This window comes from Ranitomeya variabilis, chromosome 3 (assembly GCF_051348905.1).
Source record: "Ranitomeya variabilis isolate aRanVar5 chromosome 3, aRanVar5.hap1, whole genome shotgun sequence".
NCBI lineage: Eukaryota > Metazoa > Chordata > Amphibia > Anura > Dendrobatidae > Ranitomeya > Ranitomeya variabilis.
The window spans coordinates 708,962,435-708,985,619 of record NC_135234.1 but is presented as its reverse complement, the minus strand read 5'-3'; positions in this window follow the sequence as shown (position 1 = coordinate 708,985,619).

Genomic DNA, 23,185 nt, shown 5'->3' with positions numbered 1-23,185 from the left:
CCAGCGATCAAACAGCGACGCTGCAGCGATCGGCATCGTTGTCGCTATCGCTGCAGCGTCGCTTAATGTGACGGTACCTTTAGTCAAGAAAAAAGACGACTGAGGGGCGATCTAATAACCATGTATAAGTATATAAGGGGACAATACAAATATCTCTCCGAGGATCTGTTTATACCAAGGAAGGTGACGGTCACAAAGGGGCATTCTCTGCGTCTGGAGGAGAGAAGGTTTTTCCACCAACATAGAGGAGGATTCTTTACTGTTAGGGTAGTGAGAATCTGGAATTCCTTGCCTGAGGAAGTGGTGATGGTGAACTCAGTCGAGGGGTTCAAGAAGTCGAGGGGTTCAAGAGAGCCCTGGATGTCTTCCTGGAGCGTAACAATATTGTATCTTACAGTGATTAGGATCTTTAGAAGGACGTAGATCTGGGGATTTATTCTGACGGAATATAGGCTGAACTGGATGGACAAATGTCTTTTTTTCGGCCTTTCTAACTATGTTACTATGTTAGGACTACATTTCCCAGAAGCCTTCAGAGGAAAAAGTCGAAGTCGTTGTTTCAAAGCAATGAGATTGGCATGTCAACAGAAAGGAACAATCCTAATTTAATGGGGGAGCGTGTGCTGAGGATTGCTTGATGCATGTCCCTAATCTCCGGTAGCAACAGTGCAGCCATGTGTGAAGGGGCAGCCACAACCTCCAGGCCCATCCCCCTGGCCCACACTGTTTCCAGACCAAGGACGCACATTCGCTACTTGAAAACTCTGGGCCAGGGAACTGGATCAGGGTGCAGCTTCTTGTTGGTTAGGGGAACTGCCTGCTATTTTAACAAGTGGTTCCACCGAACCAGGGAGAACCTCTTGAATACCACCACTGCTTCAGCTTGAGACTACTTCCCCAGCATAGATGGTGGAGAGAGTAGTGATGGACCAGTTCATACACTCTCTTGTGAGGCTGGTTCAGTGGTTTGCCCAGGGAGATCCCGAACACCGATGACCGGATAAGCCAGGTGGAGAGACACCGGGAGGTCGATACTTCCCTGGAATGTCATGGGGCTTTAACGTCACTTTACTGGGGGTTCCCAAAGGGGTTGACACTCAAATACACGTCTAAGCCACTGTATTGCTATTGCCAGCGCCCCTGCATGGTCCCCCTTTTCCCTATGCAGGGAAGCCTTCATTCTCACTGCTCCGGTCCTCAATGTGTTCCCTGTCTCCAGCTGTTATGCGCGCCTCACCGTTACCGGCAACACACCTAGTGCACACACTCCCTTGCTTATAAAGGCACAGCGCACGCACACAGTTAACCCGATGTCCCTGGTCCTAATGCAGCCATTGCCTGATCCTTGTGCCCCGGTCTGTGTGCTGACAGTCCCTCAATCAGTATCTGTGACCTATGTGTGTGAACATGTGCCTATCCAAGTACCCCATATAACCAGACTGCTACAACCAAATCAGTCCTGTCTAAGACTCCATGTCAGTAACCATTCTGCAGAGGATCCTAAACCTAGTAGTCTGAATGGAGCGCAAGTCTGTGTCCGTGTCAGTAACCATTCTACAGAGGATCCAGAACTTCATCTGAATGGAGTCCTAGTCCTATTCCTGCCTGCGTACCTGACCTCTGGAGTCAGTAGCTGCAGTGCCTAGGAGTGGTACTTGGCGGCTACCTGCAGCCAAGCCTGACTCCACCATCAGTAGCTCCAGTGAGCACCTGGTAGTCGCTTAGCTACTCCCCTCCTATGTAAGACCGGCCCCATGGCACAGTGGGTACGCAAAACCATGTGCACCACCTGTGTGCGTAAAAGTTTGCTTGGCTATGGCCTCTGCTGACCCCCAGTCCTCTCTGCACTCTGAGCTGTGTCAGCAGGTCTGTTTCCAGCGAGAGAGCCTGGAAAAGCTTTTATTTAATCTGCAGACATTGGATGCCTGATTGGAAGCCTTGACGTTAGCTGTGCCAGCTCAAATTGTTGTACCTACGGCTGTGCCTATTCAACCTAAAACTTTTGCCTCTAGAGTGTAACCTGTCCTGTCTGATTTGCCACGGTACTATGGGGTTCAAAAGCAGTATGGTGATTCCTATAGCAGTGCATGCGGCACTATGAAGTTTTGGGCCATCAGTTTTCTTCTGACCAGGTCAAGGTGGGATTCCTAATGTCTTACCTAGCCTGGCTCAAGCCAAGATGGAAAAAGTATCTCTTATCACCTCGGACCTGCAGGATTTCTTGGTGGCCTTTCGAAAGATCTTCATTGAGCCGAATCTGAGATTTTCTGCAACATCTTCCCTTCCCAGCTTCCAGGAGCAGACCAGGCAGGTGACGCATGTGATAAAACCGTCATGTCTGGCCCTGTGCTTCCAAAGACCACCCATTCTCCAGCCTGTTGAGACAGTTACTCATGCAGAGCAGAAATAGATGAACAGCGCTCCAACTGGGTGTATTGGTATCAAAAGCAGTTTATTTCGGCATAAAACAGCAACGTTTCGACCAAAATCTGGTCTTTTTCAAGCATATACAAAGGTACAAAATGTCAGCTTAAATAGTGTGGATACCACGCAGGGCACCAATCACTATCCAGCCATTAATTACAATACAAATACAATACATGACACGCGCAACCAATCTGACAGCGGACCCGTGAGACCGCGCCCCCAGCCGGTTACCAGGGTGACGCTAATGGAAAGAGGGCAGAATCAATATATTCATCAGTCGAGTTGCCAGGACCTCAGAACAGTTAATATTCATAGGCTCAACACACCTTATCGCTCTAAACAGAGAATTATATAGAAAACAACTAAAGAAAAAAACTACGATACTTCCCATTGTATGTGGAGATGTGATTGGCTGCTTACATTTTTGGCGCCGCTTTCCTGGACACATTAGATTGGTTTGGAAGACTTATACATGAGCTCTAGTATTGGTGGAGTGTTACCATGGATACGATGATGCCGGACCCGGATTCGCTCAACAGAAAATAAACACAGTATTAATTTTGTATTCTGATGTGATTTCACAATTATCTGTATCATGGGTGCTTTTTTATGGATCACTATGGATTCTATTTGTATCTGATGTTTGTTATGTATTGTATTTGTATTGTAATTAATGGCTGGATAGTGATTGGTGCCCTGCAAGGTATCCACACTATTTAAGCTGACATTTTGTACCTTTGTATATGCTTGAAAAAGACCAGATTTTGGTTGAAATGTTTTATGGCTAAATCAACCGGGTGTATTGGTATCAAAAGCAGTTTGAGCGCTGTTCATCTATTTCTGCACTATTTGGAGGATCCAGGACGGTTCCCTGGACATGGAACGGGCGCCCCTTTGAGTGCTGTCAGCCCCTTTCTTTTTTCTACTAGCTACTCATGCAGAATCCATGAAGGTCAACCGTGTTTGGCAGGCCGAGCAGAATCCTGAAGTCAGTCGTGAGAAGAGATTGCGATATCGCAGCCGTTGTGTGGAACATCTTGACAGTCTTTGTCTAATAAACTGCAAAGCCTTTGGCCAGTAGGAGAGGCTACTCTTTGCGAGAGCATTCCCTCTCCAGTCTTCACCAATGCTGACTGTATCCGTGGCAAATGGAAGCTTCGGGTCAGCAGGAAAGTTCGTTTTGCAAGCCATAAAGAGTCGGTGTCAGATTCCCGTCCGAAAGCTCCAGAATCTGTAGAGGGTGTTGGTCATGTGAAGGACAAGCCCTACCAAAAGACAGTCAGGTAATTTCTAGGGAACTAGAGCTCCAGACTGGAGAAGTGTACATGGAGAAGATCGCCTTCCGTGTGCTGTCTATTTTTCCCATGGGTCGTCCACAGTTGAGAACTCAAGTACCTGTTCTAGTCTGGAGCGCCCGTGTGGTGCTTTGTTGGGGACAGTTGAATCAAAAGAGGTGTCTGGTCCCCATACATCAAGGTCAGTTAGCATTGTAGCCATCTTCTCTGCCAGGTCTGTTAGTCACCGACTTGCTGTGTGCTGGCGTCTCCGAAGTAAGGGAAGCGAGGTGATGTCCACACACAGTCCTGATGATTGTTCCAAAGATCAGCACCCAGGAACCTCCCCGCCTCATGGACATGTTGTCTTGGAGACCAGGCTGAAGATGTATCCAGAGTAGGTATCTTCAGTTTCTAGATGGTCAAAGAACTTCAAGGCGGTGGCATCTTCCAAGTCTCTGCAATCCACTAACCAGGCGGAGGAACTGCAGATCGTCCTTAAATCCGGTGTGATAACTGATCTCAATTATTCCCAATGCCCAGTTCCTGGTACTACATCCACTTTTTCCTATGCTGAGGATGGCTAGATGGAGATAAGCATTCTAGTCCTGAAGGTAATAACTTTTCTTCTAGTGGACAAGAGAATTTGTGGTTCTAAAGAGAAGTCATTGGATTTTATGAAGAGGTGTCGGCCACCAATTTCTCTGCATAGAGTCTTCGTGGGCTTGAAGAAGAGGGGGCATGTGGCAGGGGTACGGTGATGCCAATGCGCACGCTTGCTCTTAAAGGGGCAGTGCGTACATAGTTAAGTGTCTCCAGCCAATGTCTGGAAAGTATTTAATAATAGAGTACACCTGCAAGATGGCTACCTGCCAATAGCTGGGAAGCATCTTGTATATAAGGCACCCTCCCCTATAGGGAAGTGCTAAACAACACAGTGAATCATTAGTGAGTGAGGTGGTTTCATGGTCCTGGTGCAGCCAGTCCTGAAATTCGAAGTCCCTGGTCCTGGAGCGGCCAGTCCTGAACTCAAAGTCACCTGTCCTGCTGCAACCAGTGCCTGAATCTCGCCCCCAGATCTGTGTGCAGCCAGTCACTGAATCAGTATCTGAGGCTTGTGTGTCTGAATGTGTGCCTATCCGAGTATCCAGTATATCTGGACTGCTACAACCAGTCTCCGAATCCGTCCTGTCTGAGACTCCATGTTCAGTCTGAAGAGGATGCTGAACTGAGTAGTCTGAACGGAGCCAGAGTCTGTGTCCATGTAAGTAACCGTTCTACAGATGATCCAGAACTTAGTAGTCTGAACGGAGCCCTACTCCTATCCGTATCTGCATACCTGACTACTGGGGTCAGCAGCTGCAGTGTCTAGGAGTGGTACTTTATGACTATCTGCAGCCAAGCCTGACTCCACTATCAGTAGCTCCAGTGAACACTTGGTAGCTGCTTAACTATGCCCCTCCTAATTAAGCTCGGCTCTGTAGCACAGTAGGTCTGCAAAACCATTGGATTCGTAACAGCCGCTTCCTATAGATAAGTCCTATGCTGTGGTCTGCTGGAGGTTTCATGCCTCTGGCCATACAGCTGGAGCGCCTCCACTGCCGCAGGGCCGAGGGGCACCCGGTACCGGGCCTCTGCGTCTCAGTTCTGGGGTTGTCACGGTGGCTAGGCCCGGTCCGTGACCCTGCTGAGGGGCGTCCAGTGAAAGTTGAGAATGTGATGATGTTGTGGTGCGGTGTAGGTCGCGGTGAATAACGAGGACACCAGGTTGCAGTCTCTTTACCTCTTTACTGAAGGCTTCAGGATCCTCAGTCCGGAATACGGTTAGCCGGGCTACCTGAGTCCGGCCGGTCCAATGGCACCTCCAGAGTTCCCTTTGCAGGTGGAAATCTGTGCCTACCTTCTAGCGCTTGTGTGTTGTAGTCCTTCCCTGCTGTGCTTACGGGATAGTCCTCACAACTGTTGCGTCTGTTTCTGAAGTTCCCTCACAACTCGATTATGATGTTCTTCTTTGTCCCCCCAGATGATATGGCTAGGACGCACCCGTATGACGGGTGGGCTTGGAGTTCTTCCGGGACCCTAGAGTCACCCCTCTCCCGATGTTGCCCCCTGTGTCTGCTTAGGTGATTTTGGGTGAGACAGCCCGCCTAGAACTGACTGTCCTGCCGTAGGTTTGAAGTAAGGCCTGGAGCTCAATACTTCCTCGGCGTTTCCGGCCACCGGCTACGCGCCTCAGTAGGATGTTGCCTCGTCTTACAGCACGACTCCTACTGGTGTTTCTCCTTGTTGCGTTGATCTCGTTTCTCACTCAGCACAATAAACCTCGCTTCTTGTCCTTTCTTGGGGTACCGCCGCGATGAAGTGCAGGCGCGGTCCCGTAACGTTCTTTCTGTTCGCTAGGCCTCTGTCAGGATCCCACCTGTCATGGTTCCCAATGGCAAGGGAACGTAAGAAACATATAAATAACGAACGAGCTCTCGGGTGATGGAAACTCAAGTTGACCGTGAGCTAAATCTACCACACAACTAATAGTGGCCAGGGAGCATACCTACGACTTCCTAGATGCCACGCGCCAGCCGGAGGACTAACTACACCTGGTAGAGGAAGAAACAGACCTGGCTTACCTCTAGGGAAATACCCCAAAAGATGATAGCAGCCCCCCACATGTAATAACGGTGAATTAAGAGGAAAAAACATACACAGTATGAAAGTAGATTTAGCAAAGAGAGGTCCACTTACTAGATAGCCGAAGGATACAAAAGAGGACTTCACGGTCAACTGAAAACCCTTTCAAAAACCATCCTGAAATTACTTTATGACTCCTGTGTCAACTCATGACACAGGAGTGGCAATTTCAGCCCGCAAGAGCTTCCAGCTACAGAGAATTACAAAAACTGCAAACTGGACAAAAGATACAAAACAAAAGGACAAAGTCCACTTAGCTGATCAGCAGACTAGTAGCAGGAACATGCAACCGAAGGCTCTGGTTACAATGATGACCGGCAAGGAAATGACTGGAGAGCAAGGCTAAATAGGAAACTCCCAAACACTGATGGAAGCAGGTGAACAGAAGCAGCAAAGGCAAACAAGTCACCAATACCACCAGCAACCACCAGGGGAGCCCAAAAAGCGGATACACAACACCCACCCCTGACAGGGACCCCCCGAATCTTCCCCTGCAACACCCTCTGCCACAGGATGTTGCCTGGTTCCAACCCAGTCAGCTTCTCCCTAACTTCCTATCTAACCCCCAGTTTTACCAGATTGTGAGGAGTGGCCTAATACATAGCACCCTTAGCTCCCCCTGGAGGCCAGACTGTGAAGTGTATTGGTGTCTGTGATACCTGGTCAGGTGAACTCCTTCAGTGCCATCAGACGTACCATAGCCCCCCTTAGCGGCGGAGCATCAGTACTGCAACGACCAGGACTCTGGGGCGCTGCACTCCCCCCCGGTTAAATCCAGTACTCCTGGACTGGGAAGAAAACAACAATACATGTCAGCAAAAAGACATACAATTTTTGAAATGCAATAACAAGTAAATTTGATCAGAGCTTCCCTTTATGGGAGGTGAGGACACTTGAACGTTACAAACATGGTTAAATATTTTAAATAACATACTATAAATAACTTCTCTTACCCAACCGGGTATTCTACTTAGTGCAATTTCTGAACAATAATTTAACATTGCCTTTAAGGACGTATGAGCTGAATCCACTAAAGACCTTCTTATAAAACGCTATAAGGCTAATCAACTTTTCTTCATTTTCCACCTGCAGGACCGCCTGTCTATCTGCCCCAGGCCTACTGCCTCTCGCTCTGTTGCAGGACCTCCCCATTCCTCATCCGGGCCTACTGCCTTTCTGCTACTATACACAGTATTGAACTTATCAACCTTCTCTCAGTTTAGGATCGCTGAGCCATCTCTGTACGGCTCCTAGGAGGACTCACCGACTAACCCCGTACGGGTTCACTTCCTGTCCTCATTCTCTAACACATTATTGAGCATTTCTTACAATTAACTAGCTAACTACATATAACTTCGACATGTAAGCATTATTCGACTTTAAGTGCTATTGGTGAACGTCCCCTTTAAGAGGGGACCAAGTCTCTCGGAGGTAGTGCAACTTCTCAAGCTGCAAGTTCGTATACAGCAAGGACTCCGGTGCTGTTTCCAAGAACAGTTTCTTCGCAAAGAGTCCTTTTCTTTGTAAAACCAGTAGAGGGCACCTTTAAGAAGGTGCGAACTATTTACAATAAGTTTGTAATCATGCAGTGTTCATGATCCAGCAGTTCTTTTCAACAACGATGAACAAGAAAAAAAACAAAAGCAAAAGTAGGGATCCCGGGTAAACTAAGGGATCCCTTTAAGAGTTAACCCTAGTCGGGTTGTAGCAGCAAGAAGACACATAAAAGGACGGACAGTTAACTATATACAAATGATGAAGCATTCTTGCTTACTCAGTTTCTGGCTGGGCAGGAGGCGGCCTCCTTCCGGGCCTCACCTGGCAAACGGGTCGTGGTGGTGCAACAAGGACCGGTCCCGGCCTCAGCAACGACAGGATCCCTCGTCGGGACACCCTCCTCGCTCGTGGGTGAGCACAACCCGTAGCTACACGGTGGGCCTGGATTCCATGGGGTTCCGCGGGGGCAGGTTCCGGCACCTTCCCTGCAGGAGGCTCGTCCTCCGACGTTCCGGCAGCGACCTGGAGTGCGACGCACCGCTGGGCGCCCTGAGCTATCCAGCCAACCTCCCTCCTCCACCGGGTGTAAGTCACTGCGTCTCCGGGCTCCAGGTCGCGACCGTACCTTCCCCCGCAGGGTTCCACCTCTTCCCGATCCACACGGACCTGCCGCGGCTCTCCAATTTCTTGTATAACTCCCCGTCCTTCCCGGGAGTTGAAGAACACACCACACCCCAGTGTGACGGGGGAACCTCCTCAGCATCCGTCAGGTCGATCTGGACCGCAGGTTGGGGTCTATTCCTCCACGCCGTCATCAGGCGCCGCAGATGTTCGGCCTCCGGCAGGATCCTCAGGCCCTGTGCCTGCAGCTCGCACTCTGCCGCGGACGGGATGGAGGAAGCAGGGGACACCGGAGTTAGGCGGACCTCCGTAGGCTGGCCCAGCCGAGCGGTCACACGAGCGTCGGCCTCCCGGCGGCGTGCTATCTGCCGGGCCTCGGCTGCGGCCACACACTCCTCAGACGGCGGCCAGTTGGGTCTGCCCATCGGTAGCTCCGTAAGGGCCAGTCCCTGCAACGATGGCGCATCTGGGGCTGTGTCGGGTGGTGCAGCCTCATGCTGGGTCGGGTCGTCCCCACGCGGTGCTCCCGGCGTCGCCATCTTTGCTTCCTCTCCAGTGTCCTCTTCCCGCGGTCTCTTTCGTGGGTGGCCCCGTCTCCATGGTCTCCACCCTCCAAAGAGGATGAGAAGGCGGACCTCGGCTGCTGACGGACACGTCCTCAGGATGCAAAAATGTTTAGACTGGGCGGCCATTGTCTTTCGCGCCCTTCAGCTTGTCTATGCCCACTTCCATGCCCTTCTTCTTCTCCTGCGCTCTCCTTAGCGCTGTAATGGCGGCGGTTTTAGTGGGAACTTTTGGCGGCAAATGGCAATGCACAGTCTTTGCAATAAGTCACAGTCCAAGCACAACAAATCACAGTTCCAAGGCACACATGACCTGATTCTTGAGGCTTAAGTAGATCCTGTTCGTGACGCCAAGTTGGAGTGCCCCCACAGCCGCAGGGCCGAGGGGCACCCGGTACCGGGCCTCTGCGTCTCAGTTCTGGGGTTGTCACGGTGGCTAGGCCCGGTCCGTGACCCTGCTGAGGGGCGTCCAGTGAAAGTTGAGAATGTGATGATGTTGTGGTGCGGTGTAGGTCGCGGTGAATAACGAGGACACCAGGTTGCAGTCTCTTTACCTCTTTACTGAAGGCTTCAGGATCCTCAGTCCGGAATACGGTTAGCCGGGCTACCTGAGTCCGGCCGGTCCAATGGCACCTCCAGAGTTCCCTTTGCAGGTGGAAATCTGTGCCTACCTTCTAGCGCTTGTGTGTTGTAATCCTTCCCTGCTGTGCTTACGGGATAGTCCTCACAACTGTTGTGTCTGTTTCTGAAGTTCCCTCACAACTCGATTATGATGTTCTTCTTCGTCCCCCCAGATGATATGGCTAGGACGCACCCGTATGACGGGTGGGCTTGGAGTTCTTCCAGGACCCTAGAGTCGCCCCTCTCCCGATGTTGCCCCCTGTGTCTGCTTAGGTGATTTTGGGTGAGACAGCCCGCCTAGAACTGACTGTCCTGCCGTAGGTTTGAAGTAAGGCCTGGAACTCAATACTTCCTCGGCGTTTCCGGCCACCGGCTACACGCCTCAGTAGGATGTTGCCTCGTCTTACAGCATGACTCCTACTGGTGTTTCTCCTTGTTGCGTTGATCTCATTTCTCACTCAGCACAATAAACCTCGCTTCTTGTCCTTTCTTGGGGTACCGCCGCGATGAAGTGCAGGCGCAGTCCCGTAACGTTCTTTCTGTTCGCTAGGCCTCTGTCAGGATCCCACCCCTGACAGGGACCCCCTGAATCTTCCCCTGCAACATCCTCTGCCACAGGATGTTGCCTGGTTCCAACCCAGTCAGCTTCTCCCTAACTTCCTATCTAACCCCCAGTTTTACCAGATTGTGAGGAGTGGCCTAATACATAGCACCCTTAGCTCCCCCTGGAGGCCAGACTGTGAAGTGTATTGGTGTCTTTGATACCTGGTCAGGTGAACTTCTTCAGTGCCATCAGACGTACCATAGCCCCCCTTAGCAGCGGAGCATCAGTACTGCAACGACCAGGACTCTGGGGCGCTGCACTGCCACTCAGTGTCCCATGACCTCGGAGCTAATGTGGACTGCAGCATATGCCTGCACTGCTCCTACATTGTCTACTCTGCTTGATGTATGTACAGCAATATCAGTTAACCCTATGAGATTTATATATGCTTGTTGTCTATCATCTGCTGCCTTATCATCCTGCAACAATTGTTAATGGTATAACACTGCTTGCTGTCTATTATCTGCTGCTTTATCATCCTGCAACAATTTTTAATGGTATATAACAATGCCTGCTGAATCTTTGCTATAATTCAGTTGTTGCATTGTACTCAATACTCACTGCTGCATATCCATGGTTGGGGGTCGCTATAGATGTTATCTGGTGAAAGGTGTTATAGCATATAGATGTAGCCAGGCCCAGTGTCTTTGATCATCTATCCACCCCTGGTGTGCTGGCCAGCTGCTAATTTATCCCAAACATTGGAAGCATTCTAAGGGTACCGTCTCACTATACGATTTACCAATGATCACGACCTGCGATACGACCTGGCCATGATCGTTGGTAAGTCGTTGTGTGGTCGCTGGGGAGCTGTCACACAGACCGCTCTCCAGCGACCAACGATGCCGAGGTTCGCTGGTAACCAGGGTAAACATCGGGTTACTAAGCGCAGGGCCGCGCTTAGTAACCCGATGTTTACCGTGGTTACCAGCGTAAAAGTAAAAAAAAAAAAACCGTACATACTGACCATCTGATGTCCGTCAGGTCCCTTGCCGTCTGCTTCCTGCTCTGACTGAGTGCAGCCGCACAGTGAGAGCAGAGCGCAGCGGTGATCACCGCTGTGATCTGCTCTCACTTTCCGGCCGGCAGACAGACAGAGCGGGAAGCAGACGGCAAGGGACCTGACGGACATCAGATGGTGAGTATGTACGGTTTTTTTTTTTTTACTTTTACGCTGGTAACCAGGGTAAACATCGGGTTACTAAGCGCGGCCCTGCGCTTAGTAACCCGATGTTTACCCTGGTTACCAGCGAACGCATCGCTGGATCGCTGTCACACACAACGATCCAGCGATGACAGCGGGAGATCCAGCGACGAAAGAAAGTTTCAAACGATCTGCTACGACGTACGATTCTCAGCAGGGTGTCTGATCGCAGTAGCGTGTCAGACACTGCGAGATCGTAACGATATCGCTAGAACGTCACGAATCGTGCCGTCGTAGCGATAAAAATGCCACTGTGTGACGGTACCCTAAGGGGTGCCCGCATGTGGAGTGCAAGCACGAGTCCCTCCAGCAAAGTATACCTGTAGCTAAGTACCCAAAAGCTGCAGTTAATTCAATGGCAGTTAGTCAAGGCAGGAGTCAGGACCCCATACTATGTATGTTTCTTTTGGTTATGTCTGCTGAGTAAGCACTTCTTATTACTGGGGCCTAGCTTCTCTATTAACCCATCTTACTCCTTCAGCATGTTTACATATGCCCTTACAGTCTTTGCTCCACTAATCCTCACTCTCCTTCGCTATACCCAAACCACAGCACCCTCTAATCAAATAATCATCTCCCCTTCCCTCTTACCTCCCAACCTGACCTCCTTTGCTGACCTGCTCCTCAACCTCATATCTCTCCTAATAAAACATAAAACAAGCCGGCCATTCTCTTTCTCCCACCTGCTCTCCCTCTCTCTGCTTCTCATCAATGCCGGCGACATACTGTATTTCCCAATCCTGGACCCCCACAGCTAATACTTCCCATTATTTCCCCTCCTACTGCTCCCTATCTAATGTGAACTACCGCAATCTCTCCAATGTAAAACCCGTGCCCTTGATGCCTCCCCTGCTCTCTCTCTCTGGAGCACTCTGGAATGCCCGCTCGATCTGCGATAAGCTTCATGTGATTCATGACCTCTTTCTCTCTCACAATCTTGCCTTCCTAGGCCTCAAAGAAATATGACACCCTCCAACACTGCCTCCCCTGCTGTGCTATGTGATGGTGGTCTCCATTTCACCCACACTCCTCGCCCTCGCAACAGACATGGTGGAGGAGTGGTTCTTCTCCTTCCTAACTGCACCTTTAACCCAATCCGACCTCTACCTTCCCTTATCCTCCCCTCTTTTGAAGTCCACTCTGTCCGCATCTATTCTCCCTCCAATCTCCAAGTGTCCGTCATATACAGACCTCCGGGCCCGGCCACTGCCTTTATTGACCAATTCTCTACCAGGCCTCTTCACTTTCTTTCCACTGACATTCCCACTATCATCATGGGTGACTTCAACATCCCTACTGTTACCCTTCAGTCAACAGCCTCCAAACTCCTGTCCCTTACTTCATCTTTTGGACTTTGTTGTGAATTTGGATTCTGGGCTCCCCCGGTGGCCGCTTGTGGAATTGGACTTGTCATCCTCTTTCCTGTTTCACCTGGTTCCATCAGTAGTGGGTGTCGCTATTTAAGCTCATTTCTCTGGTGGTTTCTTGCCGGTCAACAATGTTATCTGATGCCTCTCAGTGCTTGTTCCTGCTTCTGACAACTACTAGATAAGTTGGACTTTTGTCCATGTTTCGTTTGCCTATTTGTTCCAGTTCACAGCTGAAGTTTTGTTACTGTGTCTGGAAAGCTCTCGTTGATCAGGGATTGCTACTCTGGTGTTATGAGTTAATGCCAGAGTTTAAGGTAATCTCTGGATGGTGTTTTGTTAGTGTTTTTCTGCTGACCATGAAAGTATACTATCTGTCTTCTGCTATCTAGTAAGCGGACCTCAAATTTGCTAAGACTATTTTCCTGCTGCGTTTGTTGTTTCATCTGAACTCACCGTCATTATATGTGGGGGGCAACTGTCTTCTTTGGAATATTTCTCTAGAGGTGAGCCAGGTCTTATATTTCCCTCTGCTAGCTATTTAGGTCTTAGGCCAGAGCTGGGCATCTAGCAATAAATAGGAAATGCTACCTGGCTATTTCTAGTTGCGCGGCAGGCTTAGTTCATGGTCAGTATAGTTCCATCTTCCGAGAGCTTGTCCCTCTATAGGCTTGCTATGATCTCTGCTTGCAGAGATCATGACAGTTTGACCGGCCAATAAAGTGTTAAAGACCCAGGTTGAGAAAGGAGAGTTATAAGAAGTCTGCTGGAATTTTTTTTTTTTTTTTTTTTTTTCCCTCCAGTTTGCCTTGCTGCAGTCTTTTTTCTCTCTCTCCTCCTCATCTCTGTATGGCTCTGTGTGCACCTGACAATAATGGATCTTCAGAGTGTAACTGCGGGTTTGAATAATCTCATCACGAAAGTACAAAATTTACAAGATTTTGTGGTACATGCTCCAGTATCTGAGCCGAGAATTCCTTTGCCGGAGTTCTTCACAGGGAATAGAGCTAGCTTCCAGAATTTCCGAAATAATTGTAAGCTTTATTTGTCCCTGAAGTCTCGTTCAGCTGGAGACCCTGCTCTGCAGGTTAGGATTGTGATTTCCTTGCTCAGGGGTGACCCTCAAGATTGGGCCTTCTCATTGCCAGCAGGGGATCCTGCGTTGCGCGATGTGGATGCGTTTTTTCTGGCCTTGGGCTTGCTTTATGAGGAACCTCATTTGGAACTTCAGGCAGAAAAAACTTTGATGGCACTATCTCAGGGGCAAGACGAAGCTGAGGTTTACTGCCAAAAATTCCGTAAATGGTCTGTGCTTACTCAGTGGAATGAGTGCGCCTTGGCGGCAACTTTCAGAGAAGGTCTCTCTGATGCCGTTAAGGATGTTATGGTGGGGTTCCCTGTGCCTGCAGGTCTGAATGAGTCCATGACAATGGCTATTCAGATTGATAGGCGTCTGCGGGAGCGCAAACCGGTGCACCATCTGGCGGTGTCTATGGAAAAGACGCCAGAAAGTATGCAGTGTGATAGAATTCTGTCCAGGAGCGAGCGACAGAATTTTAGACGGAAGAATGGATTGTGCTTCTATTGTGGGGATTCTACTCATGTTATATCAGCATGCTCTAGGCGTACAAAGAAGCTTGATAAGTCTGTTTCCATTGGCACCATTCAGTCTAAGTTTATTTTGTCTGTAACCCTGATTTGCTCTTTGTCATCCATTGTCACGGACGCCTATGTTGACTCTGGCGCCGCTCTGAGTCTTATGGATTGGTCCTTTGCCAATCGTTGTGGTTTTGATTTAGAGCCTTTGGAGACTCTTATTCCTCTGAAGGGGATTGACTCCACCCCATTGGCTAATAATAAACCACAATACTGGACACAAGTAACCATGCGTATCAATCCGGATCACCAGGAGATTATTCGTTTCCTGGTGCTGTATAATTTACATGACGATTTGGTACTGGGATTGCCATGGTTGCAGTCTCACAATCCAGTCTTGGACTGGAGAGCAATGTCTGTGTTGAGCTGGGGATGTAAGGGTATTCATGGGGACTTACCTTTGGTTTCTATTTCGTCGTCCATTCCCTCTGAAGTCCCTGAGTTCCTCTCAGATTATCAAGACGTCTTTGACGAACCCAAGCTTGGGTCGTTACCTCCGCACCGTGAGTGCGATTGTGCCATAGATTTGATACCGGGTTGCAAATATCCAAAGGGTCGTTTGTTTAATCTGTCCGTGCCGGAACATGCTGCTATGCGGGAATATATAAAGGAGTCTTTGGAAAAGGGACATATTCGTCCATCTTCTTCTCCCTTGGGAGCTGGGTTTTTCTTTGTCTCAAAAAAGGACGGCTCTTTGAGACCATGTATTGATTATCGGCTTCTGAATAAGATCACTGTTAAGTACCAATACCCATTGCCATTGCTTACTGATTTGTTTGCTCGTATAGAGGGTGCTAAGTGGTTCTCTAAAATTGATCTTCGTGGGGCGTATAATTTGGTGCGGATCAGGCAGGGGGATGAGTGGAAGACCGCATTTAATACGCCCGAGGGCCACTTTGAGTATTTGGTCATGCCTTTTGGTCTTTCTAATGCCCCTTCAGTTTTCCAGTCTTTTATGCATGATATTTTCCGCGATTTTCTGGATAAATTTATGATAATATATCTGGATGATATTCTGATTTTTTCTGATGACTGGGACTCTCATGTCCAGCAGGTCAGGAGAGTTTTTCAGGTTCTGCGGTCTAATTCTTTATGTGTGAAGGGGTCTAAGTGCGTTTTTGGGGTCCAGAAAATTTCCTTTTTGGGGTATATTTTTTCTCCCTCTTCCATTGAGATGGATCCCGTCAAGGTGCAAGCTATTTGTGACTGGACTCAGCCCTCCTCTCTTAAGGGTCTTCAGAGATTTTTGGGCTTTGCCAACTTTTACCGCCGATTTATTGCTGGTTTTTCGGATGTCGTTAAACCACTGACTGATTTGACCAGACATGGCGCTGATGTTGCTAATTGGTCCCCTCATGCTGTAGAGGCCTTTCAGGAGCTTAAGCACCGTTTTGCCTCTGCCCCTGTGTTACGTCAGCCTGATGTGAATCTGCCTTTTCAGGTTGAGGTTGACGCTTCGGAGATCGGAGCTGGGGCAGTGTTGTCGCAGAAAGGTTCCGACTGCTCCGTCATTAGGCCTTGTGCCTTCTTTTCTCGCAAATTTTCGCCCGCAGAGCGGAATTATGATGTTGGGAATAGGGAGCTTTTGGCCATGAAGTGGGCGTTTGAGGAGTGGCGCCATTGGCTAGAGGGGGCTAAGCATCAGGTGGTGGTATTGACTGACCACAAAAATTTGATTTATCTTGAGACTGCCAGGCGCCTGAATCCTAGACAGGCGCGCTGGTCTTTATTTTTTTCTCGCTTTAATTTTGTGGTGTCATACCTACCGGGTTCTAAGAATGTTAAGGCAGATGCCCTTTCTAGGAGTTTTGACCCGGACTCTCCTGGTAATACTGAACCCACAGGTATCCTTAGGGAGGGAGTAATTTTGTCGGCCGTTTCTCCTGATCTGCGGCGGTCCTTGCAAGAGTTTCAGGCGGATAGACCGGATCGTTGTCCGCCTGATAGACTGTTTGTTCCGGATGATTGGACCAGTAGAGTCATCTCTGAGGTACATTCTTCTGCATTGGCAGGTCATCCCGGAATTTTTGGTACCAGGGATTTGGTGGCAAGATCCTTCTGGTGGCCTTCCCTGTCACGAGATGTGCGAGTCTTTGTGCAGTCATGTGACATTTGTGCTCGGGCCAAGTCTTGTAGTTCTCGGGCTAGCGGACTGCTGTTGCCCTTGCCTATTCCTAAGAGACCTTGGACACACATCTCGATGGATTTTATTTCAGATCTGCCTGTTTCCCAGAAGATGTCTGTCATCTGGGTGGTCTGTGACCGTTTCTCTAAAATGGTCCATTTGGTTCCTCTGCCCAAGTTGCCTTCTTCTTCTGAGTTGGTTCCTCTGTTTTTTCAGAATGTTGTCCGATTGCACGGTATTCCTGAGAATATTGTTTCTGACAGAGGTACCCAATTTGTGTCTAGATTTTGGCGGGCATTCTGTGCTAGGATGGGCATAGATTTGTCTTTTTCATCTGCTTTTCACCCTCAGACTAATGGCCAGACCGAGCGGACTAATCAGACCCTGGAGACATATCTGAGGTGTTTTGTCTCTGCTGACCAGGATGATTGGGTTGCTTTTTTGCCATTGGCAGAGTTCGCCCTCAATAATCGGGCCAGCTCTTCCACCTTGGTGTCCCCGTTTTTCTGTAATTCGGGGTTTCACCCTCGATTTTCCTCCGGTCAGGTGGAATCCTCGGATTGTCCTGGAGTGGATGCGGTGGTGGAGAGATTGCATCACATCTGGGGGCAGGTTATGGACAATTTGAAGTTGTCCCAGGAGAAGACTCAGCGTTTTGCCAACCGTCATCGTCGTGTTGGTTCTCGGCTTTGTGTTGGAGATTTGGTCTGGTTGTCTTCTCGTTTTGTCCCTATGAGGGTCTCTTCTCCTAAGTTTAAACCTCGGTTCATCGGCCCTTATAGAATATTGGAGATTCTTAATCCTGTTTCTTTCCGTTTGGACCTCCCTGCGTCCTTTTCCATTCATAACGTTTTTCATCGGTCGTTATTGCGCAGGTATGAGGTGCCTGTTGTACCTTCAGTTGAGCCTCCTGCTCCGGTGTTGGTTGAGGGTGAGTTGGAGTACGTTGTGGAGAAAATTTTGGACTCTCGTGTTTCCAGACGGAGACTCCAGTATCTGGTCAACTGGAAGGGTTACGGCCAGGAGGATAATTCTTGGGTCAATGCATCTGATGTTCATGCTTCTGATCTTGTTCGTGCCTTCCATAGGGCTCATCCTGGTCGCCCTGGTGGATCTGGTGAGGGTTCGGTGCCCCCTCCTTGAGGGGGGGGTACTGTTGTGAATTTGGATTCTGGGCTCCCCCGGTGGCCGCTTGTGGAATTGGACTTGTCATCCTCTTTCCTGTTTCACCTGGTTCCATCAGTAGTGGGTGTCGCTATTTAAGCTCATTTCTCTGGTGGTTTCTTGCCGGTCAACAATGTTATCTGATGCCTCTCAGTGCTTGTTCCTGCTTCTGACAACTACTAGATAAGTTGGACTTTTGTCCATGTTTCGTTTGCCTATTTGTTCCAGTTCACAGCTGAAGTTTTGTTACTGTGTCTGGAAAGCTCTCGTTGATCAGGGATTGCTACTCTGGTGTTATGAGTTAATGCCAGAGTTTAAGGTAATCTCTGGATGGTGTTTTGTTAGTGTTTTTCTGCTGACCATGAAAGTATACTATCTGTCTTCTGCTATCTAGTAAGCGGACCTCAAATTTGCTAAGACTATTTTCCTGCTGCGTTTGTTGTTTCATCTGAACTCACCGTCATTATATGTGGGGGGCAACTGTCTTCTTTGGAATATTTCTCTAGAGGTGAGCCAGGTCTTATATTTCCCTCTGCTAGCTATTTAGGTCTTAGGCCAGAGCTGGGCATCTAGCAATAAATAGGAAATGCTACCTGGCTATTTCTAGTTGCGCGGCAGGCTTAGTTCATGGTCAGTATAGTTCCATCTTCCGAGAGCTTGTCCCTCTATAGGCTTGCTATGATCTCTGCTTGCAGAGATCATGACAGGACTTACTCAGTGGTCCTCCTCAGCCACCCACACAGATGGACATACATTGGACCTGATCTTCACAAGGCTCTAACGTCACAAACTCCTTTCTCACTCTCTATCTGACCACCATCTACTCACTTTCTCATCCCTGTCCTCCTCACCTGTCACCCATGTCCAGCAACATGCGCACCACCGCAGAAACCTCACACACCTAGACACCACACTCTCTCTATTCTACTACTGGTATAGATACTGTATATAACGTGACACAACTGTTTGGTGCTCATAGTGCTCATACAGTCAAGTCACACAGAGTGCGATATTCACCTGTCCCCGTTCCACCACTGTGCGCAGCTCCATCTTCCGCATCCTCCGCAGTGACTATTCAGGCAGAGGGCAGCGCACACACTAAACATATCATCGAGCCCTCTGACCTAAACGTCACAGGCAGAGGACGCGGAAGACGGAGCGGCGCGCAGCGGTGGAACGGGAACAGGTGAATATCGGAATGCTCACAGTCCCCGTTATACTCACCTGCTCCCAGCGTAGTCCCTGGCAGCTTCTCACTGACAGGTGGTCTCCGGCAGCTTCTTGCTGTGTTCAGAGGTCACATCATACCGCTCATTAAAGTAATGAATATGCGCCCATATTCATTACTTTAATGAGCGGTATCACATGACGGCTGAACACTGGAAGAGCTGCGGGCACTGGAGAAGCAGGAAGGTGCAGAGACACGCCAGGAGCAGGTAACTATGATTTGACAGCTGCAGCTCCCCCTCCCCCGCCGACCGCCTGGGACGATGACTCGAGTATAAGCCGAGAGGAGCACTTTCAGCCTAAAAAATGGGCTGAAGATCTCGGCTTATACTCGAGTATATACGGTAATGCTGGATGCACAACTATTGCATGCATAAATTAAATTTTTATATGTATTGATTCTTTATGTTCATATGTTTATATTTTACCATAGTACATTGATGAAGGTTACCACATGACTGAAATGCCTGTATTGTATTTTGGACTCCATTAATAAATTGCCTATTTCATCCGTTGAGTGCCAAGTTTCAATTCACTATTTATTCTACCACTGGCATCCATATCCTCACTCCATGACACAGACAGTGCCACTGCTTTCTACAATGCCACTCTCACATCAGCTATTGACATGGTTGCCCCTCTCGTTCATGGCAGAGTGCGATGTATCAATAGACAACACTGGCACAATAACATCACTAAAAAGCTCCGGCAAGTGTCCAGGGTTGCCGAGCGGCGTTGGAAGAAAACAAATTCGCAAGATGATTTCACTGCACTCAAACAAGCAACATTCGCTTTCAAATCTGCCCTCACCTCTGCTAAACAGGCATACTTCACAACCCCCATATCTTCCCTATCCTACAACCCAAAACAGTTATTCAAAACATTTAACTCCCTCCTCCATCCACCACTGCCCCTCCAACCTCCCACATCACTGATGAGGACTTTGCCACACACTTCAAAAATAAGATCGACCAAACAAGGCAAGTCTTTATTATTCAACCACCACAACCCCTTTGTATACCAGACCAATGCCCTTCCCCCATAAACTCCCTCTCCAACATCACTGAAGGAGAGCTTAATTGTCTCCTCTCCAAATCACACCTCACCACTTGTGCACTAGAACCCATCCCATCTCACCACCACACTTATCCCATCCCTAACCCATCTCTTCAACCTATCACTAACTTCTGGTACCTTCCGCTTTCAAACATGCCACAATCATGCCTATCCTTAAAAAGCCAACCCTCGACCCAACCGCTATGTTCAGCTATCGCCCACTATCGCTGCTCCCATTTGCTTTCAAACTCCTAGTGCAGCATGTTTACGCTGAACTTTTCCCCAACCTCTCATCTAACATGCCCTTTGACAATTTACAATCTGGTTTCCATACCCATCATTCCACTGAGACTGTGCAGATCAAAATTTCTAGTGACCTACTTACAGCCAAAGCTAATGGACAATACTCTATACTCCTCCTTCTAGACCTGTCCTCTGCTTTCGACACAGTTGACCACTGCTTCCTACTACAGATCCTTTCTTCCTTTGGCATGAAAGACCTCGCCCTATCCTGGATCTCCTCATACCTTTCCAACTGCACATTGAGCGTCTCCCATTCCCACACTACCTGCTCATCCCACCCTCTCCCCAGGGCTCTGTTCTAGGACCCCTAATTCTCAATCTATACACTTGGCCTGGGACAACTCAAAGTCCCATGGATTCCAGTACCAGCTTTATGCTGATGAAACTCAGATCTACCTCTCTGGCCCAGATGTCACCTCTCTGCTGTCCAGAATCCCGGAGTGTCTATCTGCCATATCCTCCTTCTTCTCCTCTCGCTTCCTCAAACTCAATGTGGACAAATCTGAACTCATCATCTTTCCTCCACCTCACAGATCTTCCTTACCTGATCTATTTAAATGACAATAAATGACATCATGCTTTTCCCCGTACCGGAAGTCCGCTGCCTCGGAGTAACCCTTGACTCTGCTCTTCAAAACGCACATCCAAGCTCTTTCCACCTCCTGTCGCCTCCAGCTCAAAAATATTTCCAGAATCCGTCCTTTCCTTAACCCTCAATCTACTAAAATGCTTGTGCATGCCCTCATCATCTCCCGCCTCAACTACTGCAACATCCTTTTATGTGGCCTCCCTGCTAACACTCTCGCACCTCTCCAGTCCATTCTTAACTCTGCTGCCCGACAAATTCTTCTCTCTCCTCGCTACTCCTCCGATGCTCCCCTCTGCAAATCTCTTCACTGGCTCCCATTCTCTCAGCGTATCCAGTTCAAGTTACTAATACTGAGCCATCCATAACCTGTATCCTCCATATATCTCTGAACTAATCTCCTGATAGCTTCCCTCACGTAATCTCCAGTTCTCCCAAGACCTCCTTCTCTCTTCCACACTTATTCGCTCCTCACCTAATCGCCTCCAAGACTTCTCCTGAATATCCCCCATCCCATGGAATTCTGTGCCCAAATACGTCCGACTATCAACCATATTCGGATCATTCAGACGAACCTGAATACCCACCTCTTCAAGAAAGCTTACAGCCTGCAATGACCCCGCTGCATCTTCACTACTACCGGAGCTACCGCCTCACCAACACCGGAGCTGCTGCAGCCCCCCAACCAACTGTCTCCTTCCCCATCATCCTGTAGAATGTAAGCCCGCAAGGGCATAGTCCTCTCCTCTCTGTATCAGTCTGTTATTGTTAGTTTGCTTACTGTAAGTGATATCTGTAATTTGTATGTAACCCCTTCTCATGTGAAGCACCACGGAATCAATGGTGCTATATAAATAAATAATAATAATATAGTAGTCACAGCGTCTTCTATGTTATTTATGCAGCAGTCACAGTGTCTCCTATGTGAAGTATATACTGTACATCAGCTTCAGTATATCATATGTGATATTTGTACAGAAGAGTCTCAGTGTATCATGTGTAGTTTATATACAGGAGAGTCTAAATATATCCCGTGTGATGTATATACAGGTGTCTGTGTGTACCGTGTGAGATGTACAGTACAGACCAAAAGTTTGGACACAACTTCTCATTTAAAGATTTTTCTGTATTTTCATGACTATGAAAATTGTAAATTCACACTGAAGGCATCAAAACTATGAATTAACACATGTGGAATTATATACTTAACAAAAAAGTGTGAAAAAACTGAAAATATGTCTTATATTTTAGGTTCTTCAAAGTAGCCACCTTTTGCTTTGATGACTGCTTTGCTTTGAGGTCAGGTCATCTGGCGTAGCACCCCATCACTCTTCTTCTTGGTCAAATAGCTCTTACACAGCCTGGAGGTGTGTTTGGGGTCATTGTCCTGTTGAACAATAAATGATGGTCCAACTAAACGCAAACCGGATGGAATAGCATGCCGCTGCAAGATGCTGTGGTTGCCATGCTGGTTCAATATGCCTTCAATTTTGAATAAATCCCCAACAGTGTCACCAGCAAAGCACCCCCACACCATCACACCTCCTCCTCCATGCTTCACAGTGGGAACCAGGCAAGTAGAGTCCATCCATTCACCTTTTCTGCGTCGCACAAAGACACGGTGGTTGGAACCAAAGATCTCAAATTTGGACTCATCAGACCAAAGCACAGATTTCCACTGGTCTAATGTCTATTCCTTGTGTTCTTTAGCCCAAACAAGTCTCTTCTGCTTGTTGCCTGTCCTTAGCAGTGGTTTCCTAGCAGCTATTTTACCATGAAGGCCAGCTGCACAAAGTCTCCTCTTAACTCTTAACAGTTGTTGTGGAGATGTGTCTGCTGCTAGAACTCTGTGTGGCATTGACCTGGTCTCTAATCTGAGCTGCTGTTAACCTGCGATTTCTGAGGCTGGTGACTAGGATAAACTTATTCTCAGAAGCAGAGGTGACTCTTGGTCTTCCTTTCCTGGGGCGGTCCTCATGTGAGCCCGTTTCTTTGTAGCGCTTGATGGTTTTTGCAACTGCACTTGGGGACACTTTCAAAGTTTTCCCAATTTTTCGGACTGACTGACCTTCATTTCTTAAAGTAATGATGGCCACTAGTGTTGAGCGATACCTTCCGATATTCGAAAGTATCGGTATCGGATTGGATCGGCTGATACCGGCAAAATATCGGATCTCGCCGATACCGATACCCGATACCAATACA